General features: G+C 45.7%; 1 protein-coding gene across 1 annotated transcript in view; it reads left to right on the top strand.

The window, feature by feature from the left end:
* The first annotated feature begins 2,104 nt into the window (after nucleotides 1–2,104).
* Nucleotides 2,105–27,384, top strand: part of LOC142571232 (uncharacterized) — a 301,441-nt gene continuing 276,161 nt past the window's right edge. The window contains exon 1 of the mRNA XM_075679494.1: nucleotides 2,105–2,140. The gene's annotated coding sequence lies outside the window, so the exon portion shown is untranslated. The remainder of the gene's footprint in view (nucleotides 2,141–27,384) is intronic.

Genomic DNA, 27,384 nt, shown 5'->3' with positions numbered 1-27,384 from the left:
GACGTGGACTTCATCCCACTAAATACAATGCACTCTACGGTGTCGTTCTTCGACAGCTGGCGCAGATTCTCGTACAATGAGGATGTGAGCCAATTATGTCATGTGGCGACTTCCTCGACCTGCGAACGCTCCCTAATGATGTCCTTGACAGTCGCAGAACTTTTGAGGAGTTGCGCGACGTGTGTAACGTGTGAGGACTTGTGCGCGAGGCCATTGTGTAAGTGGGCAGTCTTCTGGGCGTCTAATATCTGCTTGCCTACATTGCGGCAATATTATAAAGGCGTAATGGCCCCATGATAGACAATATGCAAAAATACATATCCCGTGTGTATAACACAGTATGCTTAAATGCCGGTCTTCCTGCGCGCACGTGGACAACAGCGACGGGGCAGTACTTTGACAGCTAACCGCAAGTACTGAATAGGTCATACCCTTAGGCGTAACTAGCCCCGTAGGCAGTAAACATGGTGTAGCATTGTGAGCAGCTTCAGCCACAGCGTGCTGATGCGCGGCGAGAAAGAAACAGTTCGTGCAATTATTGCGTCCTGCCTTTTGCCCCAGGTGCAAAACCAACTTGTTAATTTACCTATCCCTAAACCCAGACACATCTTTTCTCGATTTGCGGATGCTGCGGTAGTCCATGAGTGCGGATACGAAAATTGCTATGGATACTAAAATTGGAGCACCTTAAGGAAACTGATAGGTCAAAATCAAAAGCCAGTCAAGACGACATGTTTTGTAGACGCTGAGGGACGTTCGGATGCTAAGAATATGTTCAGACGGAAGAAAATGTGCTGCGGAGAGCTTCCGACAATTATTCTAGCCTATTAACTCCGTAGCAATAAAAGAAAGTGGCTGCCTTTAGGGAAGCCACTGAAAAGTCCGGAATAAATCATCGCTGGGTTTGCCTCTTCAAAAATAAAGCTGTTAGGGTGATAATTCATTTCCAGCCGACGAGCGGCTATTCTTTATCAACGACATTGATAGCACCGGCGCATCAACCTTTGTGGTGAAGTTCAGCGCACAGGAATAGCTTTGAACTCGTTTATTCTTGTTTCTATTATACTGCCCAACGTCCTACTTAGGCTAAAAAAATAAAAATAAAATAAAAAACACGATGAACTACCACAGCCAAATTTCCAGATCCCCTATAGCGAAATTTGATTTCTTACGTCTCCGTTTTTTTTGTCATTGCCCTCCTTTTCTTCCACCAATCTTCCAATTGCCTCTTACTAATCGCTATTGCGGACATGCTTACTTTTTTCCTGCTCTCGCGTAACCCAAGGGCTTCGAGGAGGCCAGTGGTGCCTAAATCGACCGCTCGGCAGACGTCTGCCCATTCTAATAAAACATGCTCCATCGTTTCCCTAGCTTTACCGCAGCAAGCACATGGTTCTTCTTCCTTCTTATATCTAGCTTCATAGGTGCGTGTTCTAAGGCATCCCGATCTCGCTTCGAAAAGTAATGAGCTTCCCTTTGCGTTATCATCAATTGTTTCTATTCGGATTTCGTTTTTTTTTCTTTTAGTAAGTTACTCATGGCAGGTTTCTTTCCATTGCCGCCACCCATGAGATTATTTCAGTCTCTTTGGCTTTCCGCTTGACATTCTTTGTTGCTGTGTTGCCCACCCTACAGGCCGCATACTTGTTGGTAAGCTTCCTAGTTCTTTTCCTCCACCATGAATCAATGGTGTTCCTGTACAGATACCTCAACGCTTTCCCAGCCCAACACTTTTCCATATTCCTCAGTCGTTTTTCATAATCAATTTTACTGTGAACTTCCCTCACATCAAATCTAGTCAAATCTAAACCATAACACCTGATTTTCCAACACTAAATATCACACCTAAATTGTTGTCTCCCTGTCCACAGATATTCGCCAGACGTTGCAAATCACTTTGCTTGTTAGCTAGCAATACAATGTCGTCCGCATAAAATAAACGTACAAGTTGCTACTTTATTACGGTACCCACCTCTTTGTATGAAAGATTAAACCCGAGGAGGAGGAGAAAAAAATGCATTTGCTCTAATTCGTTAGAAATTAGCGGTGGCAGATGTGGTCTGCCGTCTTCACGGTCTTCTTCCCCATCTGCGCAGGGTCGACGCCCCTATTCCAGGGGACCACTGAGGGCGGCTACTCGGTGAGCGTGCCTTACTAGTCCATGCTGGACTTTCTGGTCGCTGCTGGAGAGCACCTTCTCCCACCGCTCCGCACTTGCGTCTTTTATTTGAAGGCTTTGTTCATTGTGAACGCATCCCCATGTAACGTGATATAAGGTGGGTTTGGCGCCGCACCAGGGGCAAATGTCTCTATAGTGTATGGGAAACAGCTTGCTTAGTGTGTTTAGATTTGGGTATGTTCCTGTTTGCAGCCTCCTCGAAGAGGTTGCTTCAGGCTGATTTATGCTGTTGTGGGGTGGAGGGTATTTCATTCGGACGCCCTTATAGTAATTCAGAATGTCAGAGCAGCTTGGGTCGACTGGTATGGGTTCCTTAGGGTCGCTGTTTGTGGCTGTTCGGTTTGTGTGCTCTCGAGCTGCCTTGTGCGCCCTTAGGTTCCCTTCTATTCCAGCGTGTCCCGGTACCCAGAAAATCGTATGCCTGACTTTGTTGTTAGCCCTGCAGGAGCGGAGGATGCGAAGCGCTCTACGTCCTGTTCTGCCGTTCATGTAATTTCGACACGTAGCTTGCGAATCGACCTTTCGGATCGGTAGCCCTCCATGGCCTCTAGAGCTACGGCTATTTCCTCAGCTTCCGTTACCGAGCAGTCCTTAATTGACGCGATGTTGATCTCTTTGTAGTCCGGGCTTATTACTATCGCAGCTGCCTTTACTATGTTCCTCGTTGCTTGGTGTATACTGCAGCATCTGTGCATACTGTTGTGTTTTTTGTGTCCAGGCACTCTTCGGCGTATTTCGACCTTGCGTCCCTTCGCGCCGTGTGGAGGTTTGGGTCCATGGTTGTGGGTAGGGGGCTAACAGTGTATGTTTTCAGATATTCATCAGGAATCCCCTCCGTTCTTTGGGTTTCTTTGATTTATTCCGTGAAGCCTAGCCTTATTAGCAGTTCCTTTCCCGTTTTGGTCTGCAGAAGTCTCATGAGCTGTGCGATACTTTGGGCTTCTTTTAGTTTTTCAAAGGTGTTGCCTAAACCAAGTGCCATTAGTTTCTCTGTCGATGTATTATTCGGCAGATGAAGTGCTGTTTTGTACGCTTTGCGTAAAATGGTGTCTGCTTCTTGTATTTCCTGTTTGGTGCAGTTGAAGTACGTGAGTGAGTACGCGACCCTGCTGACCACCAGGTTCCCAACCAGCTTAAGTGTATCTTCTTTCATCCCATATCTCTTTTCTGACAAACGCGTGATTATGCGTGTTATTTGGGTTCTTGACTCCTTGAGTGTTTTCAGCGTGTGGGATGTTACTTCCTTCTAGCGCCCTCTCCATCCTCACCATGTACATCATAAACAGCAGTGGAGATAAAGGGCAGCCCTGCCTCAGTCCCTTGTTGATATGAATTTTCTCCTCGCTCCTCATCTCTTCCCATTCAACGCAAACGGAATTTTCAAGGTAAATCTCTCACAAAAGCTGTAGGCAATCGTGACCTAACCTTCCCCTTGCAGAATATCCCACAAAATGTTGCGGTCTACGTTGTATTAGGCTACTGTAATGTCTAAAAAGGCCATATATAGCGTTCTACTTTCTACTTTTGATATTTCAATACATTGAGTAAGAAAAAATAAGTTACCATCTTAACGCCTACCTATTCTGAAACCATTCTGAAGTTCTCCCAAAATGCCATTATTTTCTGCCCATGCTTGAAGCTTCAATTTGATTGCCTGCACTGCTAGCCTATATATTGCCAACCTAATGGCCAACAGTCTATACGAGCGAATTCTATCTTTCTCCTCCTTATCTTTATAGATTAAATTCATTCTACTTTGTCGCCAACCGTCTGGTACTCGCCTATCTTTTAAAGTTTTTTCCACTTCATTCTCCAGAGCTTCCTTGCTTTTTGGTCCTAGTTCACTAATCAGCCTAATGACAACCTCATCTAGCCCTGTGGTTGTGCGCTTAGGAATTTTCTCTTTGGGTTTTTTCCAGATGAAATTTTTCAGCACCAGCTCCTTTCCACCTGGGTCTCTTTCATGTTCTTTTTTTCTTTAAATACAACCTCTGCATTGCCTTGGAAAGATTCGGCTGGTATTTTTCGGAGGTAATTTACTGCCGCTTCTCCTTCCAGTCTGTTTCCATCTTCGTCTAGGGTATGTTGTTGTGTTGTCGTTGACTTCCTGCTTAATAATTTTACGTGGTTCGAAAATATTCTAGGTGCGGCCTTCTTTTTCTCACGTATTTCTGAGAACCAACGTTCACTTTCGCCTTTTAATTTTGCTTCCACCAGTAGCTGAAAGAGAGTTTTTCTCCCGGTATATTTCCCATTTACTGACTACTTCATCCTTCGGCAACTGCGCCTTCTTTGCCTGCCTGTGCTCTCTGAATGCTTTCTGTCCTTCGGCGATCGCTTCTCGTATCTCCCTGTTCCACCAGCTTCTCACTTTCTTTTTTCCTTTCCAACGAACAAGTTGTTTCTCTTTTCGCATTTCTGTCGATATTATACTTAGAAGCTTACTACATTCCCATTCTTTATTTGGCCATTTGCCGTGCTCTTCCTAGACTCTAGTGACTATATTTGTTATATCTTCAGCGTTCAAATTTGGACTGACCATTTTGCACTCCATGCTCTCTTTCCCAACTACCTATCCCATTTTCAAAATGATGCGTTTATGGTCACTCCCTATGCTGCAATACCCTTCCTCATCAATGACGATTTCTCTCAACTTATCATGAATTCCTTGTCATCAGACAGTAATCAATGCTTGATTGCCGGTTTCCCACTTCCCACGTGATCGGCCTTTCATACTTAGGCCCTGTATTCACGATAACAGGGTTATGTTGCCCGAAAAGGTCTAGCATTAACTTCCCATTGTTGTCGGCATAGCCACATAAATCCTGTATGTGGGCATTCATGTCACCTAATAGGATAATTTCAGCACCATTCCCTAAACCTTTGATATCAGTGCTTATACGTTCCACTAACTCCTTATTCTTCTCTGTGCAATTATATCCTGTCCACAAATACGCAACGCCCAGCCTAGTGTTTTTCCCACTCATTGTACGCGATAACCAAAGATGCTGTTGACATTTTGAATTTACTCTTTTCCATTTGCCTCTCTGATGAATGAGAATTGCGACTCCCCCTTCCTTTCTTTCCAACTTAGTTCTGTGGCACCCTTCCCAAACATAATTCTCAATCACTGGCTGCTCTCCCGAGTCTCTAAGGTGCGTTTCTGTAACCGCATACGCCCCTATTTGTTCTCTATTTAACTGCTCCTCAATCTCTGCCCGCTTTTCCCTTCTGCCGCCCTGCATGCTTATGCAGCCTATGGCTTGGCAAGCTCTCTTTTTTGCTTTCCTCGTTTTTCTGTTATTGACGGCGATGCTATAGTGAGGTTCTCTTAGGGGACCTTCTTCATTACTACATTCTCTGGCCTCCTGAGCACCCGTCGGCCTCCTAAAAAAGCAACGGCGCGACCAGCAAGTCGCCAGTACACTTCTCGTGCAAGCCTGTAATTGAAGTGAATCCCATCTCGTTGAAAAAAAGCACCACGCCTTCTCACTTCCCTGCTTACTTCGACAACCTCGAAGCGTTTCTCTCGGCTCATTTTCCATATCGCCTAATTATCAGCCTCTACAGCTCTTTGTATGTGACTGTCACGTGCAGGCACCTTTGGCAGCGTACTCACCACGATCTGCACCTGGGGGACAGCTCGCCCAAGTCGTCCACACCCTTCGCGAAGCGCTGGGCTACTCCTGTCCCTTTCCTGTTTAAGACGTCACTTAGCCCGCCTGCTACTATGACAAGGTTGCGCACACGGGCATTTTCCGCGAGTTCTGCTTTTGCTAGCTCCATGGCAGAACCCAGCGTCCGCCCCGGAAATGTCCCCACCGCTACTCTTTCATCGCCTTTCACCCTCTCCACAAATGCTTGTGTGCATCTAGCCAGGTTTGAGTCGCCAGCGATAATTACCACTTCACTCTCTCCTACCTATCCCTGCTTTCCTTTCTCCTATCCCAGTGATTCGGACTTGACGAGGAGCATTGTCCCTTGCGCTCCTGGTTTTTGTGTGTGGCGGTCTCAAGGTAGGTACCGCTCTTTGCAGCTAACTCCTCCCCACGTTGCACGCATTCCACTTGCTTTGTTGAGACTCCCTCTCCTGTCACGTCGAGGGGCTGCGTTCCATTGTCACGGCCATTTTCGTTCACAATGGTTGCCCTCTTGAGCTGCTCCTGGGCTGCTTCAAGTCTTTTTTCCACTACATTATGTGCATTACGCTCCCTATTCAGCTCATTTTTTGTCTTTTCAACCTCTTTGACAAGAATTTCCTGGAAAGCCTCCATTTTCTTCAGCCTAGCATCGACATTACAGTGTGTGCCGACTGACTCGATTCCCTCTCCATTCTCATCCGTCCCTTCATGTGCCTTGAGAGACCCCCCGCCCACTGCCTACTTTCCCAGCTTTCTTGCCCCATGTATTGCATGACTTTTTCTAATGCAAATACCATATTACAATAATAATGCATAGCACGTGCCTTTTAGCAAAAACCGATACGCAGAAGATCCAAATCCTCAAAATGTCGCAAAGTAACTCTCACGACTATTTCAAAAGCAATCAATGCCGCGGAGATCCAAGTTATGACATGCTCTCGCACGCGCTCAACCACCCGGTCACGCTCTCACTTTCCTGCCAAAACACACACAGTGACACTACTAATAGCTACTAGTCTTGCCACCTTTAGCTACCATTTAAAGGCTACACTCAACGTCCCACCCTGCTGCACGTGTTGAAGCACGCGGCATGAAAGGACGCTCTCACCATCCTGCAGAACCTAATGTGCAAGAAACACACCCACGCACATGAAATACGAGAGCAAAAAAGAAAGAAAGAAAGTGAAAACCACCCAATTAATATATAAACGCAAAAAGAATCAGCAAATAAAAGACAGAAGCAAGCTCAAAGCATGCACACAAACTTATGATTTTGTCGCCGCCACGGAACACATAAAGCACGTCCATTCGCCACAAAATCTCAAGGCCTCGAACATACAGAGCGCCGCCCCTCGGTGGATGGCCAAAACACACGCTAGTTGTCGATGCACGGCGAGGCGCCGCCGTTCACATACCACTCATAATATTCCTATGCGATGGTGTAAATACAGTACATACATAATAAGACCTTGTGTTTTTTTACATAACAATATGACTAGCTGGAATGCTCGTTTGGTCAAAACCACGGGGAATGAAGCCCTCTTGGCTTTTTACTTCCTTGAAATGTTGAGGGGCAAGAGTACCCTTAAACCTTGTAACGTGGCGGTTACGCAATAACATGCTTTTAACACCATGGACATAATTATGGATGCGCTAACGGTGTCCTTCAAACGAGCACACCCATTTAAAAAGATATTTTTAAAGAAAGTAATGGTGCAGGAAGGGTGTTTAGATATCCAACCCACCCTGACAGATTTATTTTCTTTATTGTGTGGGTATCTGCTACTGGTGATATGACACTGTTCAATGAATATCTTTGACACCAGCTTGCCTCACTGGGTAAGTCACACTGGGTATCTGCCGTTCTCCAGTTAAACTTTCACGCCAACTTGGGTCACTTGGTATGGTCCACTGGATACGTGCCGCTCTTCCATGACTAAAAAATCATTTGAAGTTGATCCGATGCTGGGCAGAGTCGAATCGGTCTCATTATTTTCAGACCCGCGACGCGCACGAAGTTTGCCGCGGCGCTTATAGATGACCTGCGCCAGAGGACGGCGGTAGCAGTGCGGTTTGTCGTGGAGTTGCTTCATTGATAATCGCATTGACGTCGACAAAGCATTCTTAGGGTACTTCACGCACTTTCCGCGAGCTATATATGTTAGTATATATGTACCTATCTATATATGTTTGTATCGATGTACCTATATATGTATGCTTGTATTTAGCCGTTTTTCTGCCTAACTGGATTCCTGGGTAGTCAGTGGTGAAGTGGGTGCCGCATCGGGCTGCTCTTTTGACAGAACAGGTTTCGAAACCGACCATCAGGCAAACTTGGGTCACTGAGCATGCGGCAATGTGTGCATAGCTGCCCCTCTTCAACAAACCTCTGTCACGCCGACGTCTGTCACTCCAGATGCGAAACAGCATAGGTGCCACTGTTCGAAGAAACATCGCTGTCTGGTAGTGTTGTGTATGTTCCACTCAGTTTGTGCTCGTCTCCGATGCACTGCTTTGATGCTAACTTCAGTTACTGGGTATGTATTCGTAGGAATCTGCCGCTCTACCTGGATGGAAAGACATCCCTTAAATTTATCTGATGCTGGGCGGAATCGAACCCACGTCACAATGGTTTCTCTAGGACAGCAACCAGACGCATTAGCATGCTGCACCAGAAATGCACTCGTTACGTTTCGCTTTTCGAGCAACGGATTTAACGCCAACGTTTTAGCGAGCTGCACCATGAATGCACTAGGCATGTGCCGCTCTCCATTGAACTTCTCGCCCACTTGAGTCACTGAGCGTGTAGCAGTGTGTGTGTGCGGCAAGCGGGGCAACGATTCTCAGCATTCGCAGCCACTGATCCGCCCCTCTTCTCGTCTCTGAGGCAATGCGCGGACTCCCCGGTAATGCCACCACGTGGCACCGCAGGTGCAGGAAGAAACGGGCGAGAGGAGCCCGATTGGCGCATGGTGCCTTTTCAGCGTTCGCTGGCACCGTCGCGTTATGCGTTTCGGAGACCACGCGCAGGCTTCGTGGCGGCAGCGCTAGACGGCGCCGAAAGCACCGGACTCCTCATTAAGGAAGAGTCCTGCTGCAGTGCACTCCTCATACATACCTCGTTTTGACGGTGGCAGTGCCTTGTGTGGCTATATTAATTCAATGCTAACGCATTACCTTCCACAGTCACTATGAGATGGGTTCTTCCACAATCTTCCACGTGCGTTCTTCTGCGGTAGCTGTGTCACAACACATGGACTGCTGGCGTGATGCCACAATCAAGTTCTTTTTGTATGTTGGTTTTCTTTGAAAGGACAGAAAATTGTCCTCTATTGGTATGTAACACGAAGCTGCAAAGGAAGCCACAAGTTTTCTTTAGAGCGCAGCTCTTTGGCGTCCGTTCCTGGGTTTCGCGTCGTCGTCGGCGTTGTCGTCGGCCTCGTAACCAGCTCCGCCCCCCTTTCATCCCCCCAGCGCTAGCAGCGACCGACTGATACCGCTGGATGCCGCTGACGCCGCTAGAGAGTCAAGATAACGTGACTGCATAGAACACCGTCGCCGCCATGCAGAAAGAGGAGGAAAGGGTCCCCCCCCCCCTGTTCTTGTGTGGCGGATAGGGCGTTGGATAGGCGTTGTCCCTGAAACCAACTCCGCAGCTGGGGTTGACTCACTATCGGCGTCAGCGGCATCAGTCAGTCGCTGCTATCTCTTCCCTCCTGCCTTTATCGTGTTGTCCGCTTGCTGCGCGCGCTTCTGTCCCCATCGTTTGCCGCTGGGTGTACACGCCGCCCCCCTCCCCCCTCTTCCTGCGAGTCTCCGGTTGTCAAAGCGCCGGCTCGAACTTAATTCCTTTCTTCGCTCCTCCTCCAATGCAACCCCTGTGCGGTGGCAATCAGAGAGCCAGATCGGTGGCGGCGGATCTGTATATGTGCACCGCCCGAGCCGAAATTGCCGCTGCCGTTCGCCCTGTGCGGTGGCAATCAGAGAGCCAGATCGGTGGCGGCGGATCTGTATATGTGCACCGCCCGAGCCGAAATTGCCGCTGCCGTTCGCCACTGCGAAATTATCTGCCAGTTCTTTCTGAGCCATGAGCGAGACGACCGATGGAAGTCCTCCGTCTGCTGCTGCTGCTGCTGCTGCTAAACGAGCTGCCAGAGCAGAGGCCCAGCGCCGTCGCCGTCAGAATCCAGAGGTGCGTGCCGCCGAAGCAGAAGCTTACCTAGTGGAGTCTTTGTTAAAGGAATACGTGTGAAAAATAAAAAAAAAATTCTGTGATAGCGCATACATGTGTTGCTCCATTTCTTTGCCTCAATCTATCGTAAAGGTGAAACAGCTTATTTGCTGCGCTCAAATTTCGCATTAGGAAGTAACGTAATCGTCGGTAATTTTTTTTCAGAAGGGCAGAAGGGAAGCTTCGCACTTGATGAAGAATTCGTCCTGGTTCTGTGTTTGAAATGCTTACAGGCGTGGTTACACAGCCATCCGAGCTTACCAGCAGCTGTGCACATCGCAGAGCAAAGCCTACTTATTCGATAACTTGAAACACAGTGCTACGGAGTATGGCTGATTAGTGAGTGTTTGTAACCGCTGTAACCAATTTGTACGCGTTTTTCTCTGTCGGAGTTAACACATAGGCAAATGGCGGTTGATAGCTCCTTACTTACATTTAATAAACAAGGAATCGTAGGCCCGACAAACATGGTCATAGCAGTCGGGGCTTGAAATATTGAAGAATATGGTGGTATTCACATATTACTAATGTGTTATTAGTGTAGTTTAATGCATAAGAGCTGTTCTCTGTAAATTATACATCGCTGCTAAAATGTGCAGACATGCGCAATTTTTTATTATTTCGACGCGTTAAACCAACACACGGGACCTGAATCCAGGTCTGCATTATTTTACATAAATGAGCTCTTCAACCTATTACACAGACACCGGACGCAATATCATACGGTAACGCAAAGAGTAAAATTTATTTGCGCCGGAGTTGATATAGAACTTCCCTAGGAGCAGCCTCGTAGGCGAATTTATGGCTAAATAGTCTACCGTCAAGGTTGGCAGAAACTTGTGGTTTAGAAGAATGCAATACTACACAAGGAGGTAATATGACCTAATTAGGTATTTTTCAGACGCTCCGCTGATATTTCGATCGAGAAAAACACCAGAAACGCAAACGTAGCTCTTTTTTTAATTAAATGAACTTGTTTTTGATGTCAACCTGCATGATAAATAGATCTATCTGGTAGTAATATTGGTTTGAGTACTTTCTTCTTTTCATATGATAATTTGTGTTTTGGCTTTATTCTGTTTCATATATGATTATTTCTCGTGGTACTGTATAAACTACCCCTTTCAATCGCCCTTAATTTAGTGCACTAAACTACTTATTTCCTGCGTTTTTGACGACTACGTTTGAGCCCACACGTTATCCCTTTATCAAGAATTTTACTACCTTTTCACTAAAATCGGAGACATTTGTATATTTTTGTGCCGCGTTTTTTGAATAACCAAACAAACAGAGCAAAATGCATCACGAAGCAAATCTAGGTTGAACATCAAAAAAATTGTTTTGATTTTATTACTTTGTATACAGTAGGGCAGTTGAACCTGGCCAAAACATCAAGTGCCGATCCAGATCCAACGACGACTCTGACACCATGACTCAACTTGTTCCACAGGTGAACGCCATAACTATTTGATACAGTCTCGAACACCCAACCAGTCTTGTTCGGCTCGAAGAATGACATCCACGTGTCGTATCCAACTGCAAAAAAGGTTTCACGTTCCCTAAATCTGACCACCTTCCTTACGTTGCGCCAGGAGTAGTAGATGCGTCCCAACAGAGACGGACCACAGCTTCCCCACCGAGCAGTGTCGTACTCCTCAGAGCATCTCTTCAGCGCTTCACCGATGAAAGGATGGGCTTTGTCAAAGCATAGCACGCTGTTCGTGAGTTGGCCGGTGACTTCGAACATCACGCTGTTGCTTAATTCCGACAACTCCTTAAGCACGATAATGTCGAGATCCAGGTAGATGCCGCCATACTTCCACAAGACCGCTAACCTGATGCCGTCACTTAGGTCTTCTATTCCGTACGGCCCTTTGGTCCAGTTGCGAGACCTGTGCCATGAATCTAGGGGGGTGTCACTGAACGTATCGGTCAAATTAAGTTTCAAGCTAGCGAAATTTTTTAGTGAAGACAACGCTTTATAGAAGTCACAGTTTGGCGACAAGTGGCCGGTTGTCAGCAAAAGGACGCGCACGTTTGGATTGTGCAAGGACGCCGACTCAATCGAACATGCCTGACGGCCCTTCAAGTTTGTTTCATTCGAGCTTTCGACAAACCATATCGTCACATCACTGGCTGGAAAGGCGTCGTAAGAGGCGATCGATTGGTGTTGCAGGAAACGCTGCTTCGATGAAAGAGTGAAATGACTGATGCCTGGAACAAAGTAAAACGAAAAGCGCATAAACAAAGCGTAAATTAGAGGAGCAACCACTGCTACAGCGCGAAAGTAGCTGCAACTAGTATCGCCATCTGGTGCTTAAAAGGAGGCTTGCGTTGACCACGCTACACATACAACTGCGGCGGTAGAGTACGAATGACTGATTAAGCGATAGTGAAAAAATGATCTGTGGCAATAAAACACAAAAAAGGGACGGCATGCAACTCTTCGTGTCAAAATCTACGCCTCAGTGAGCGTTCTTTCTGGTTAACGGAATCGAATCTTGAAGACCATGCTTTGAACTACTACTTTCGCCCGGACAGATAGCGGAGCCGGAAACACGTCAGAGACGCTGTCTTTTGGACACCACCTACTAATAAATGCAGAAGATTAATTCGGCAACGACATGCCTGGGCACGTCGTTCCACGGCTTCCTGGCAACTGCAGCTCGTGTAACCATAATGTTTAGCGGGAAACGCTGGCGGAGCACGCTATGCACGAAGGCGAGTTTTCTGGTTCTTTCTTTTTATGGTGTTCAAGAAACCGCGGGGGTCGGGCCACTCCTATTAAGACAGACCTCAAACGGCAGCTGGAAAACGGTATCGCCTTAACAGGGGCTTGTGTTTGAATTTCGGCGTAGAAGAATTCTGTTTCCTCGCATTTTCAAATTACAGCCCCACGCTATGATGTCTGTATGTCGTGATATCTGTATGTTTTTCTACATATTTTAACTTGAGAAATACAATTACTTCAGTAACTCCCTTGCGCTACATGGAGGCGCTGCGTAATTAGGTACGCGTGGTTCGTTCTTGTTGCCGAAGCGAAGTCCGAAGCTGCACGCGGCACGCCGAATTTTCTGCGACACGGGGTCCTTAACAGGATCGCGTTAAAAGCGAGCATCTGTAGCAGCGAAGATGCACCTAAATTCGCATTCGCTGCGACTCCACCCCACAAGCGCGCATCGACGGAGGAGAGCAGGTGGAAGGGTACATCTGCTGCCGCAGTAACATGGCAGCTGTTGCTTGAGGGGTGATCACCGCATTGGCACGTCACCCTCGCTCTCTGTCAGCGCAGGCTCTCGCCTGCGTTCTAAATGCGTCTCGGTGAGGGCAACAAAATGGCATGGAAAGGGAAGAAAGCGCTACCACTAAGGCCCAATCAAAACGCGCCAAGCGTCTCAATGCGCTCGCTTGCGCGCGAGGAGTTCACAGCTCGAAGGACCGCTCAACGGCCTTCCATTGGACGTCAATCCTTTCGCATTCCGGACGCATAAGAAGCGCTTAGACGTCCTCAGATTTGAACGCGCTAGCGTTAAGGTCCACGGCACTGCCGACCTGTGTGGCAGAAAATCCGGTGTCAATGTCGGCGTTGGCCTCGACGGTGTTATCCGTGAGCGTAATTTCCGCATATCTTTAGGTATATGTATATACCACGCCTTGCTATATGAGATGCGATATATACAGGTTATATTGTGACACCATTCAATCTCTAAAATGGCTCCTGGTTAGCATTGCATGTTTGATGAAGTTATCCCTCGCAAACTTGAAAATGACTGCTCAATTGGTTAGAGCATCGCACGCGTAATGCGACGACGTGGGATCGTTACCCACCTGCGACAAGTTTTTTTCATCCACTTTCATTTCCATTAATTCATCATTTCTTTAATTCAATTAGCAAGTACAAGTAATTTCCCCTGTCTCTTCCTTGGTGTCTTTGTTTGTTGCCTTATCACGACATGAGCCCACACACAAATGTCATGAAACAAAATACCGACAGCGCATGCCTTTTGTGTTAAATCTTGTCAGACAGAAAAATTAAAAGTTTGAAACAAAACAGAAGCCTGAAAATGGTGCAATTTTTCTGGAGAGGCTGTGAACCACTTCCAGGACCGGCCCACGCAGGAAAGCGCGTTTCTAGCATAGAGCTAGCCTTCGTCAATAGCGCTCGCCTCTAGCGTTTCCCGGTAGACGTTACGGTTACGTTAGATGCAGTTGCCGGAAACCGTCAGAAGCAGTCAGGGTTCTTCGAATGATATCGCGTTCGACTCCTAAAGGGGAAGCTTAAGCATTGTCCAAGTTTTTTTTCTATTCGGGTGGATTTGCCGCAAGCATAACAATTTAGAAACATTAAATGAAAGCTTTTAAGTCTGCTTCGCGAACTAACTGCAACAGCATTTTTGCGAACATGTTGTGCGTCCCGCAACGGTGGTAGTTTTCAGGTAGGTCCGGCTCCAGCCTAGCCTTTCGTGTTAACACCGCCGTTGCAGGATACATCCAAAACAGGTGTCGAGCATATGGCGCTGTCACAGGAGCCAGTCATTCGGGGCAGATTCCTTGGACGCCTTTTGTCGGGATCCCCCAAGATGTTTGACATGAGCTGACAAATGAAAAACGTCGCACGCAAAGCCTTACGGTTTGTAGTAAAATGAAGCTATGCGCACGGCTTTCAGCCTGCTATTTATTATAACATTCTGCTGTTGAATGGGCACGTTAACTAAACGTTATGTGGATTACAGGTTAGGATTACTATGCTGATGTTCAGAGTGCGCTCCAATAAAGTATCAACCCTTGACTAAGCATACAGAGCTTCGCCAAGCACGCCCCTGTCGGCGTGCTTCTGTAAACACTGACCACTCTGCCATAAACAATTTTCGCCTGTTAATAATGTCGACGAATTTACCTTCAGACGATAAGTTTGCCTGTCACTTTGTCTGGTAGTAGAACCATTTGCATAGGACTTAAGCATTGCTTACAACGCTAATGAAACTGATTGGGCAGATAAAACAGAGGAGAGAAAATATTTACTTAAAATGCATATCCACCCTCCATATTTCGCCACCAAACTATTTCCAATTTAACGTTTATGAATTCTTTCGACGAGGAGTATGCAATAATAATATTTGGGGTTTTACGTGCCAAAACCACTTTCTGATTATGAGGCACGCCGTAGTGGAGGACTCCGGAAATTTTAACCACCTGGGGTTCTTTAACGTGCACCTAAATCTAAGCACACGGGTGTTTTCGCATTTCGTCCCCATCGAAATGCGGCCGCCGTGGCCGGGATTCGATCCCGCGACCTCGTGCTCAGCAGCCCAACACCATAGCCACTGAGCAACCACGGCGGGTTACGAGGAGTATGCAAAGATGACTGCTGCATTCATAGTACTATGTAAGGCGTGTTGTGTTCTGTGCTTGAGTTCACCGCTTTGTTTCGCACCGAGCATCCAAAAGCCTATATTTTATTATATAGAATACGTCTTCCTCACTATAGGAGGGGGCGCAGTCAACTAATTGCAGCATAATAAGATATTCATCTGACTGCGAAACGAACTAATGGACAACAGGTCAGATTAATGGCACGTCCACGTACCTGAAGCGTACGGCAGAAAGCTGTAGTATAGCCAAGCTATTAATCCCAGCAAAAGTATGGAGACCGCTGCTGCCTTGACCAGGCATTCTCGGCGCGCCACATGGTCACTTCCTAATAGCGTCATCAGAGCTGTCGCCGGTAGTTCGCGTCACTCCCATAAGTTCGATCTCGGCAACTTGCCCCGAGGTGCCGATCTGCGGGCATAACATCGGCGACACGAAAGCCGACCGCGTGGGCGCATGCACGGGTCGCGTGAGCCACAGGGCCGCGTGGGCCCTGTGGGCGCATGCAGCTGCGCTCCATATGTGCGCTTCCCTGACAACCGTACTCGCTATTGCCGGCTTGTGCAGTACCGTGAGAGCTGGAGTCAGGGAGATTGCTCTCACCCGAGAGGCGATCAACAAGGCAAACAATACGAGGTGCCAGCTGATTGCACTGCCAAATCTTATTTCGCTGCACGGATTTAGCGACAGCGAAATCATGATGCAGTTAAGCGAGTCGTCCCGCATGATCGCATTTGACAGCGGGTGGCCACAACGAATAAAGGCCGGACGCTGGCGCATCTGCCATTTCGTGGCACGAAGGGGCTGCAGACAAGTTGGCCCGCAATTGCCATTCCTGCAACAAAGCCATCATTTCGTTTGGTTAGTTTTGATTCCTCTTCAAGTCAGTGCCACAAAACGAATGACAAGACTATGCAGACAAAGGCAGGGAATTATTTTTCTAAATTATCCATGGGCAACTGTAGTAGAATTGTCTATCACGACTGCATCATGTGTTGTAGCGAGAAACCGTTTATGCCACCGAAGTATCCCTGGGCGCAATACCGTAAAACTGTTTCAAACTTTTCTATTCCAATTCTCTAATCAGCCCACCGCGATTGATCAAAAACTTTTTTGGACAACCCCCACTTCACCTGTCTTTCACTCGACGTCACGAAAACAGCGATAGCGCTCCATCTGATACTACGTGTACACACTGTTTATGCATTATTTGACCAAACCAAAAAAAAAAATTTTCATTTCTGATTCAGCGCCTTTACGCCATTAGCCCTCGGCCATTGGTCAAACGTTGGCAGGCTGCACCCACTTTATCTGCCTCTCACGCGACGTTACGAAACCGCAAAAACTTTCCGCGTCAAAGTGGCGTGTACGCGTTAAAGATCCATTAATGTGCCAATCAAAAGTGAATTTTCTTATGAATAGCCGCAGGCTGCCCCGTTCCGAAAGGAACAAAAAATGGCTGACCCCGATCGCTCCAGCGCTGGCTACTCGCTCTCGCCGGAGAGCATGGGTTTATTATTTGCATGTAATAAAACTTTTTACGTGGCCTTGTAAACTTTTCGAGAACTTTCGGCACGTTTACGACCTCGTTCTGTCAACTCTTCTTTGCTGAAGATCCGTTTCAGCGTCATTCTTAAGCTACCGTTGCATGCTGCCTCGATTGTCGACGAGCCACCGGAAGCTAAGAAAAAGCCCACCAATCGCAGACGCCGGTACCATCCTCTTCATCCGGTTATCGATTTTCAGTGCAATGGCTCGGCCCCATCTAATCCCTCTCCACTTGAGCATGCTTCTCGCCTCTTGTGAGCAAATTAGATAACCCAAGCCGCTCAGTCCAGGCAATGTTCTTTGTTTTTCAAGCAAACAAAAGTGCGCCCCATGAACGAGGGGAGCATTTGATTGGTCGGTTCAACAACCCTGCTGGTGAGCGCCAGACGCTTGCGTCGGAGGTTACGCAAATTTGACGTCAGGATGGATATTGGAATGAAAACATATTGGAATAGTTTTACGTTATACGGCCCCTGTTATTAAATTATGAAACGAACGATCTTGTCTGACGCTTTCGCAACGTTTCCCGGCTGGCAGACTTTCCCCGCCGAGGGCACGTGCGGTCGCGCAACCGTGTTGCAGGGTGTGTTCGTCACTGCACGTCAACAGCACGCATCAGGCACAATGCTTTCTTCTCCATGCAAGCCCCGGAACACACTTTATACTGTCCTTTGTTTCTTTTTTTTTCAATAAAAGCGGCAAAGTTGCAGCTACCAAGACTTGGTGACGCTTGTTCGAGCACGATGGCATCGCGCGAACTGAGAAGCACGTTTTTTTCCACACTTATGTGGCAACTTTTGCGGCAAAAAGAAAAGAAAGCGAAGAAAGTAAGGAAGTGATCTGAGCCTCTGGCTGAAATCATGATAAAATGCTTGTTATAAAATTAGATAGAACCAAGCGACTCATACATGGATTACAAGAAATATAATAGAGTGTTTACATTGGCTCGTTTTATTCAGTTGAAAGAGTGCACTTCAAGTGCAGCGTTTGAATAAACAGAACGAAAGCGTTTTATTTGCCCCTATCAATTACAGCCGTGCCAAGACCAGCAGATGGAGAACTCTCAGTAAAACATAGAGATTCTTATGCATGTAGCACCGATTAAGATGACTCACGAAACCGTGATCTATGTAAGGCCGTGCTCAGTCGGTACTGAACCTGTCGGATGAGCTTCATTTGGCAAGATGAATATACATTTTTCCTCAATTTACGATGACGTAAAGTGAGGAAGTAAATAGTGAATAACAGCAGTACGTAGGTATTGGGAACCTATTGTCCTAGCAATTTGACAGTCATTCATCATCATCATCATCAGCCTAGTTACGCCCACTGCAGGGCAAAGGCCTCTCCCATACTTCTCCAACTACCCCGGTCATGTACTAATTGTGGCCATGTTGTCCCTGCAAACGTCATAATTTCATCCGCCCACCTAACTTTCTGCCGCCCCCTGCTACGCTTCCCTTCCCTTGGAATCCAGTCCGTAACCCTTAATGACCATCGGTTATCTTCCCTCCTCATTACATGTCCTGCCCATGCCCATTTCTTTTTCTTGATTTCAACTAAGATGTCGTTTACCCGCGTTTGTTGCCTCACCCAATCTGCTCTTTTCTTATCCCTTAACGTTACACCCATCATTCTTCTTTCCATAGCTCGTTGCGTCGTCCTCAATTTCAGCAGAACCCTTTTCGTAAGCCTCCAGGTTTCTGCCCCATATGTGAGTACTGGTAACACACAGCTGTTATACACTTTCCTTTTGAGGGATAGTGGCAACCTGCTGTTCATGATTTGAGAATGCCTGCCAAACGCACCCCAGCCCATTCTTATTCTTCTGGTTATTTCAGTCTCATGATCCGGATCCGTGGTCACTACCTGCCCTAAGTAGATGTATTCCCTTACCACTTCCAGTGCTTCGCTACCTATCGTAAACTGCTGTTCTCTTCCGAGACTGTTAAACAATACTTTAGTTTTCTGCAAATTAATTTTCAGACCCACCCTTCTGCTTTGCCTCTCCAGGTCAGTCAGCATGCATTGCAATTGGTCTCCTGAGTTACTAAGCAAGGCAATATCATCAGCGAATCGCAAGTTGCTAAGGTATTCTCCATCAACTTTTATCCCCAATTCTTCCGACTCCAGGCATCTGAATACCTCCTGTAAACATGCTGTGAATAGCATTGGAGATATCGTATCTCCCTGTCTGACGCCTTTCTTTATAGGGATTTTGTTACTTTCTTTGTGGAGGACTACGGTGGCTGTGGAGCCGCTATAGATATCTTCCAGTATCTTTACATATGGCTCATGTACACCCTGATTCCGTAATGCCTCCATGACTGCTGCGGTTTCGACTGAATCAAACGCTTTCTCGTAATCAATGAAAGCTATATATAAGGGTTGGTTATATTCTGCACATTTCTCTATCACTTGATTGACAGTGTGAATATGGTCTATTGTTGAGTAGCCTTTACGGAATCCTGCCTGGTCCTTTGGCTGACAGAAGTCTAAGGTGTTCCTGATTCTATTTGCGATTACCTTAGTAAATAATTTGTAGGCAACGGACAGTAAGCTGATCGGTCTATAATTTTTCAAGTCTTTGGCGTCCCCTTTCTTATGGATTAGAATGATGTTAGCGTTCTTCCAAGATTCCGGTACGCTCGAGGTTATGAGGCATTGCGTATACAGGGTGGCCAGTTTCTCTAGAACAATCTGACCACCATCCTTCAACAAATCTGCTGTTACCTGATCCTCCCCAGCTGCCTTCCCCCTTTGCATAGCTCCTAAGGCTTTCTTTACTTCTTCTGGCGTTACCTGTGGGATTTCGAATTCCTCTAGGCTATTCTCTCTTCCACTATCGTCGTGGGTACCACTGGTACTGTATAAATCTCTATAGAACTCCTCAGCCACTTGAACTATCTCATCCATATTAGTAACGATATTGCCGGCTTTGTCTCTTAACGCACAAGTCTGATTCTTGCCTATTCCTAGCTTCTTCTTCACTGTTTTTAGGCTTCCTCCGTTCCTGAGAGCCTGTTCAATTCTATCCATATTATGGTTTCTGATGTCCGCTGTCTTACGCTTGTTGATTAACTTAGAAAGTTCTGCCAGTTCTATTCTAGCTGTAGGGTTAGAGGCTTTCATACATTGGCGTTTCTTGATCAGATCTTTCGTCTCCTGCGATAGCTTACTGGTTTCCTGTATAACGGCGTTACCACCGACTTCTATTGCGCACTCCTTAATGATGCCCATGAGATTGTCGTTCATTGCTGCAACACTAAGGTCCTCTTCCTGAGTTAAAGCCGAGTACCTGTTCTGTAGCTTGATCCGGAATTCCTCTAGTTTCCCTCTTACCGCTAACTCATTGATTGGCTTCTTGTGTACCAGTTTCTTCCGTTCCCTCCTCAAGTCTAGGCTAATTCGAGTTCTTACCATTCTATGGTCACTGCAGCGTACCCTGCCGAGCACGTCTACATCTTGTATGATGCCAGGGTTCGCGCAGAGTATGAAGTCGATTTCATTTCTAGTCTCACCATTCGGGCTCCTCCACGTCCACTTTCGACTAACCCGCTTGCGGAAAAAGGTGTTCATTATCCGCATATTATTCTGTTCTGCAAACTCTACTAATAATTCTCCTCTGCTATTCCTAGAGCCTATGCCATATTCCCCCACTGACTTGTCTCCAGCCTGCTTCTTGCCTACCCTGGCATTGAAGTCGCCCATCATTAAATATCCCTAAATTTTAAAAAGTGGAGCAACTTGAGAGGCCTTGTTCAGGGTCATAGACACGGAATCAAAAAGCATAGGCCTCCCTCATAATCAGCTATCAGGGAGGAAGATAAGCACAACCGTAAGCTCATCTATCAAGCAAGATTATTACGACGCGCCCCTATTCTCGTCCCTGCGTCAGATATATCCTGTCGTCCTTTTTTCCTCTTTGACTCTCATGAAAGCGCACCTGTGTGTGGAGAAATCCGAAAAACTTCGCTCTCGCATATGTTTCACGCCCGTAGTTGAACAGGTTATCATGGTAATAAATAAACGCACTCCTGTGCGAAGAACGTAAGAGAACATTCTCTGCCGCATTTCCTGTTCAAATGTCCTGCAAGGTGTCCTGGGATGCCGCGGCACGATAGCATCACCGTTTCTTTTTTTTTTTGTAGCTAGGGAGGCCTTATAAATTTCTTCGCCACGTTTACCCTGCTTTTCACTGCCACGAATAGAGCTGTAGCCTTTTGAAAACCAGATCCACGATGTAAGAAGGACTTCAAAAGAGTGCTGACTTAGGCTGTTAATTGCTACATGTTATGACAAAATAGAATAACAGCGCAATGACAGTACAAACAGAATCTACGGACGAAGCAGTCACTGCCGACCAAATTTTATTGCGCACGAGATAGTGGATAAAGATTCCGAGAGAGAAAACAGCAGAGAAATAAAGGCACATAGAGACAGAAAATAATGTAATACCAAAGTAAATTATTAGATTATCACTTTATTATACATCTCATTAACATGCGTTCAATAAACCTGCGCCGCTTAAGCTTATTGTGCTTGTGTGCGGCACTGGCAGCTAGTAACACCTATTATGTGGTCATTCGCACGAAGCACGTAAACAACTATTCGGAACAAAACTTGAACAAAAGGTGGTCAAAAAACCTTGCTCAAGGTAGCGCATGACAAACGCTGGATTCGCACGACACGACAACACTGTTCTGTTCGAAAACTTGGCAGCAGACACATTTTTACACGTGCTACCCATAAATTTAAGCTTTACACACTTTGAGCGATATCTGACACAAAAACACAGTGCAACCGGGTAGCTATAACGTCAACGTTTCCACAAATTGTATTCACAACAACCGTAAAAAATTATGTTTATTAGTGATCGCTTTACACTTCTAATCGAAGTTTGGCACAAATTCACCTCAGGTAACTTATCGAATACGATTGGCACATAAAACAATCTCTACACTTTTTTGCATATTTCATGTATACTTTTAGCAAAGTATGAAACTCGACTTTCCGTAGGTTGAATTTACTTTCAGGATATACAGCTTTAAACTAATGGTTGAAATTGTGTTTTGTGTACATCACATAACTCTTCATTGAGCGCATCTGCAACTTTGGCTGTGTCATTGTTATTCATCTCAACCGTTGAAACACTATATGCAATAAGTTTCATACCTCTGTAAATTATTCGATTCATATGGCTCTTGAAAGCGTCCGAAAAGAATCTAAACAAAGTAATTCCACACCGTATAATGTTTTCACCAAGCGACCTAAAAACTAATTTTTTTTTTAAATTCAAGAGTTGTGCAGCTCCTAATGTGGTGTATAGCTTTGCTGACAAGGTCCTTAGCTTTCTACAAATGCTCTCGACCTGCTTATTCAAAGATATAACAACAGCAAACTGCATGCTCGAATATTTTGCAAGAGTGCTGTACTGAATAGGGTTGCACATGCAGTTTGTACATGTTTCAGCTTGTAGGAATAAGTTTTGGAACATAGAGTTTGATGTGGGGATTGTGGAAGCACAAAAGCTTCGTTATTGACTCGCTAGCAAATATAAAGTGCTTCTTAAACCAGCTCGTAATCTTGTGACTATCAGACTGTAATTACCTACATGCCACATGAATGCTCGAATGAGGCAAGACCAACGCTGTATCATCTGCAAATTGATATAGTATTGATTTCAAGTTTAGCATTCCGAGGTCATGTACACATAAATTAAGTAATAAAGGGCCAAGTGAAGAATCCTGTGGCCCTCCGTAATTTCTTACCCTGAGATCACTCTAACTTTCGTCAATTTTGACTGTTTGTTAACGATTCTCAAAGTAATCTTTGAAGTGAGTCGCGCAAATAGCCATTGAAATCCAAAATTTTCCAGGCTATACAAAGCACATCCCTATCAATAGTGTAAAACGATTTTGTCAAATCGAAAGGTAACGACAGCGCAATTTTATTTTGAGCAATGTTCGAGTGGGCAAAATCTGAAAAGCTTGCAAGCTGTGCGATTGTGCTTCGTCCATTCTGACACCATATTAAGTAGGATAACACAGAAAATTTTTCTCGCAAAAACTGGTCATTATTTTTACTATATATTTTCCCACAATGTGCGCTAATCGTGCCAGTATTGCTACATAAAGCTGTATTTCAGACCTTCTTCTTTTCTTACGCAGTGGTCGCATTCGTGAAGTTTTGAAATCACTAGATATAACAACTGTCATCAGCGTGCCATTATTAATCGCCAGGATGACCTCTTTAAGTTTACTAATATTCCCAATTACATACGCTACTCGTATAGCATCAATACCAGGGGTTTACCATTCTGAATTTTGTTTAGAATATAGTCTGGATTGTTCTCTGTCATTGGCGGTAAATGTGGACATTTAAAAGATCTATATATATATCAGGTAATTTCTTAGTTGTATATTATTGCTTTTTCTAAGTCATTCAGTAGTTCCTCTATAAAATAGTCTTTAAATGTGGAAGCTACTTTTTTAAGAATCACTTACTTGCCTAAATTTGTCATGAATTCCCTGCTTAATTCCTCTAAACATGAGGTCATCAAGAAGCTCTCTGGTAGCTGTCACGTATATTGCATTGTCGGTGAACTTTTTGAAAAAAGAGCACGTTTTAGCCAACCTTTGTTTAGCGGTTGCTTAGTTACGAAGTTTCTTGAAATCTTCCCTTTGAACAAAGTTTTGCGGATTTTGTCTGTACAGCGTTGAAATGAAACATTTTTCATTACAAAGCGTCATTACTTCCTTATTTACCCACAGGTATTTCTTTTTGCTTCGTTTTATTACCTTCTCCTTATTTGCCTAATGATAAATGTAAGAAAATATGCTCACAACTTTCTCATATGTTTCGTTTGTACATCAGGCAGTTCCAGCCATATTGCTTTATTAGCATGTCCACTAAATGTCTATTTGCATCCTTTTAATTACTGCATTTACGCTCAGTACATATTGCTCTCGTAAGTAAGCTATGCAAACGAAATAATGATCGGCTAATTTCTGCCTTGTTACACCAGCCACAGTTTCTTTCGCGGGTCACAATATTGTCTATACAGCTTTGCGTAAATCTCTCCCCTCGCCATTCTTCTCCTGCGTAATCTTCAATCACGTTGTTGCATGCAACTAAAAGGTCTAATTAAAATGGATGTTTAGTCTACAAGTACTCAGGACATCAATAAACGTATATGTAATTATGGCTGTTTGGTTTCAAGTACTCAGGACATCAATATTGAAGTCTCACACAAGAAATGGATACTGCGCATTTATGTAAGAACATTCTTTAGTTCTTTCAGACACTGCTCTACGGTGTACTTGGAGGTCTACATATTGCACACTTGTTGTAGCTTTCACACTTAGTATTAAGTGATATCATTGCTGATTCAGCAGTTTCGAGCGCACAATTATTCTCTTTTAAACAGTGTTCCAACTTCTGAAAACGAATTCATCCACCCTTGCACTCATCCCTGCGAAACTTAAGCTGCTTAAAATCGCCGAGGTTCTAAAGACTACCTTCCACAGCTTGCAAATTTATTTCACAGGTAACTAATACATCCGGAACAATTGTTAAACCACCTAAATATGATTTAAGTTGCTCCCAGTGATTTTACAGCCAAGCTGTGTACGGCTAGCCGATTCGTCCGTCCGTCCATCTGTTGCCTGTACACTGAAAACTACTCCCTCTCAATCCCATGCGCATGCGCGAAAACAAAGAGAAAGAGAAGCGCGTGATTGGCTGCGCCAGCAGTGACGTCGTTGCTCTCCGTCGCAGCCGAGCGCACTCGCAGCAGCAATACTCCTGAGGAGCAGGCAACTTTGCATCAGCAATGCCGCGAGAAGAACCGGGAACGAGTTCGTCTACATCGTCCCGATGCTGCAGCAATGGCATAAGAAGAGGCTCGTGCAGCTGCGCGCAAGCAGCAACTGCATGCCTAGGATGCGGCAGTCTACCAAGCTGTCGTTTAATGAACCGTCGGGATTTACCCAGTGATAAGCACCGGGGCCACACGTTTCAGCTTCGGTTAACCATCTGTACGGAGTGCTTAGCCGATGATTTTTTATACTTCTCACATTATTCTGTATTACAGTCAATTCAATTGAGTGATAAGGGTTATTATTTAAGGCGTCATTCACATGCACTTCCCAGTCATAAAATGAACAGAATGTCTTAGACATTTTAATAAATCTTACTGAGGTCAGCCTCGTCCACCACCTCAATTACGCGGTTTCAGTAACCTTTCTGACCACGATTCTGCCGTTCCTCGTCTAGGCAAACTTAAACCCCTTTCACCGTTGTCTTTGAACGATTGGCGTTCAAGTGTCTAAGGAACGAGCGCTTCCATCACAGATGCATCTTTTCCCTATTAAAATTTATTCATACTCTTCCTTTTGTTTTTTGTCAATATTTTCTGCTTTCTTTCTTTTTTTTTTAATTTGCGTCATGCGGCTGTCCCTTTTTGACGTTTCATGTTTTCCTCTTTGTATCATTTATGGTTGCTCAAGTGCAAGGTTAATTTAAGAAAAGCCCGAGTTCACTTTGCATGTTTCTTCTAATCATCGGTTTATCCGCTTTACTGGGTTATCAAATTGTTAATGTTGAGTTCTTTTCAGCATGGTGCAAACCTACTAGGGGAATTGACAGCATAAGTGATAAATAAATGAGTACCTGTAAATGACAAGCTCCAAAAAACGGGAAAAAATCTTGTAAGAAATAGAGCTTCTGACGTCATCACGGTCTTCTTCTTTGCGCGTGCGAACCGAGAAAAGAAAGAAGCAGCACAGTTCAGCAGCTATGGACGGCAGCCCTTCGCACGGCCCAGAGCCGACGACGGCCCCGACCGCGGAGCCGCTGGCCGAAGCGCCGGCCGCCGACGAAGGCGCCAAGCCCCGCGAAGGCAGGAAGCGCAAGGGTCGCCCGTACCGCACGCAGAAGCACAAGAGCAAGCAGGCCACGGTGAGTGCTTGTGCGTTCCGCACGAAGCTGTCTGTGCTTGCTCTCCTGTTCGTACTGTGGGTTCTAATCCGCGTGTGCGTGCGTGCTTGAGCGTGTGTGATTAGACTCCACCGTTGTATTAGTTTCCCGTAGCACTATACATGGCCATGGCCTCCTAGTTCACCCGCGTACGTGCGCGTGTGTACGTGAACTTGGGGGCAATACGGGCAACAAACTTCGTGGGCCAAATTGGAGGGCGAACGCCATCGAAAGTAGGTGGCGTCCAAATATGGTGTCCATGATGTGTTTCCATGCCTGCGATTGTATTCGGCGCGTGCATACAGCAAAGCCATAGCCTTCAAGACTGGTTCCGGCGACTTTGTGGCAGCCGTTACTGGAGTGTGCAGTTGGACACCACTTATGGCTCATCTGCATGCTTTTGTCTACTCGTCGTCTGCTTCGATGGATAATCGAGAAGGCCCACTGCCTTCTCCTCCACCTTAACGGATTTTGGCCGATTACGCTTTCCCGGTTTTGGATCTTATGCTGCGACCTACGATACAACGATCATTCATTCCTATTTGTAGGTTCTGCTGCCTTCTTGGTAGCTGAACACGTGTTAGCTTTCTTCACAAGATCTTTCCACAGTTATATTTGCGTTTAGAGTTACTTGTTTTGTCACCTTCATATAAAATCGAGTTTGAAGTGGTTCGGCATAGACAACATGGTGGACGACAGCCGCGACGTCCTACTGGTACTTCTACTGGTACGTCCTACTGGTACTTCTAAGGGATCGGGTACTTCTACAATGGCACTTTGGGTAAAAATTTGTTTTCACGATTGATGTGTATCCAGTCGCTCGTGATTGCCAGCTGTCGTCTGCACCATCGTGCTGAGTAAGCTCAACCAGATCACTCCGTTAGTTTGGACAGGACAGCGATATTTGATCCGGATCAGGCTTGGTCGTCATTGAAAGTTCCCGCGTTGCACCGGTAATAAAGAACAACTGAACACAACCAAACAACCTAAGACAATTTAAACCACCGCTGCCCTTTTCTCGCAACCCAGCTCAAGCAGGCAAGGTGCCACGCAGTACGCCCGCAATGTTTTGATAAATGGGGTGTCTAATCATATGCCTGTGCTAAAGCTGTCAACTGCTTTTAACTTGCTACCACGGAAAGGTTACTGATGAACACACATGTCCGAAAAGCCCGAGCACCTTGGCAAATAGAAGGAAGCACGATGTGCGATGCCGCGCACATCAGCTGGCGCTCAATTTGTCACTAAAAGCACGTAGAAGTAGAGCTGCAGCGACATTCTCAGAGTCACTAGCAAACTCTGATAACTTAGCTACAAGGCGGGACTACAACGCTACCGCGAACAATAGCAAGCATTCAAGAAAACGGCAAACGCTGACATTCTGACTTACTCGATTCCGCGGAAGGCATTTATGCCTACCTGCGTCCCTTTTCGTA

This window comes from Dermacentor variabilis, chromosome 2 (assembly GCF_050947875.1).
Source record: "Dermacentor variabilis isolate Ectoservices chromosome 2, ASM5094787v1, whole genome shotgun sequence".
NCBI classification, from domain to species: Eukaryota; Metazoa; Arthropoda; class Arachnida; order Ixodida; family Ixodidae; genus Dermacentor; species Dermacentor variabilis.
This window is presented reverse-complemented; position numbering and strand designations above follow the sequence as displayed.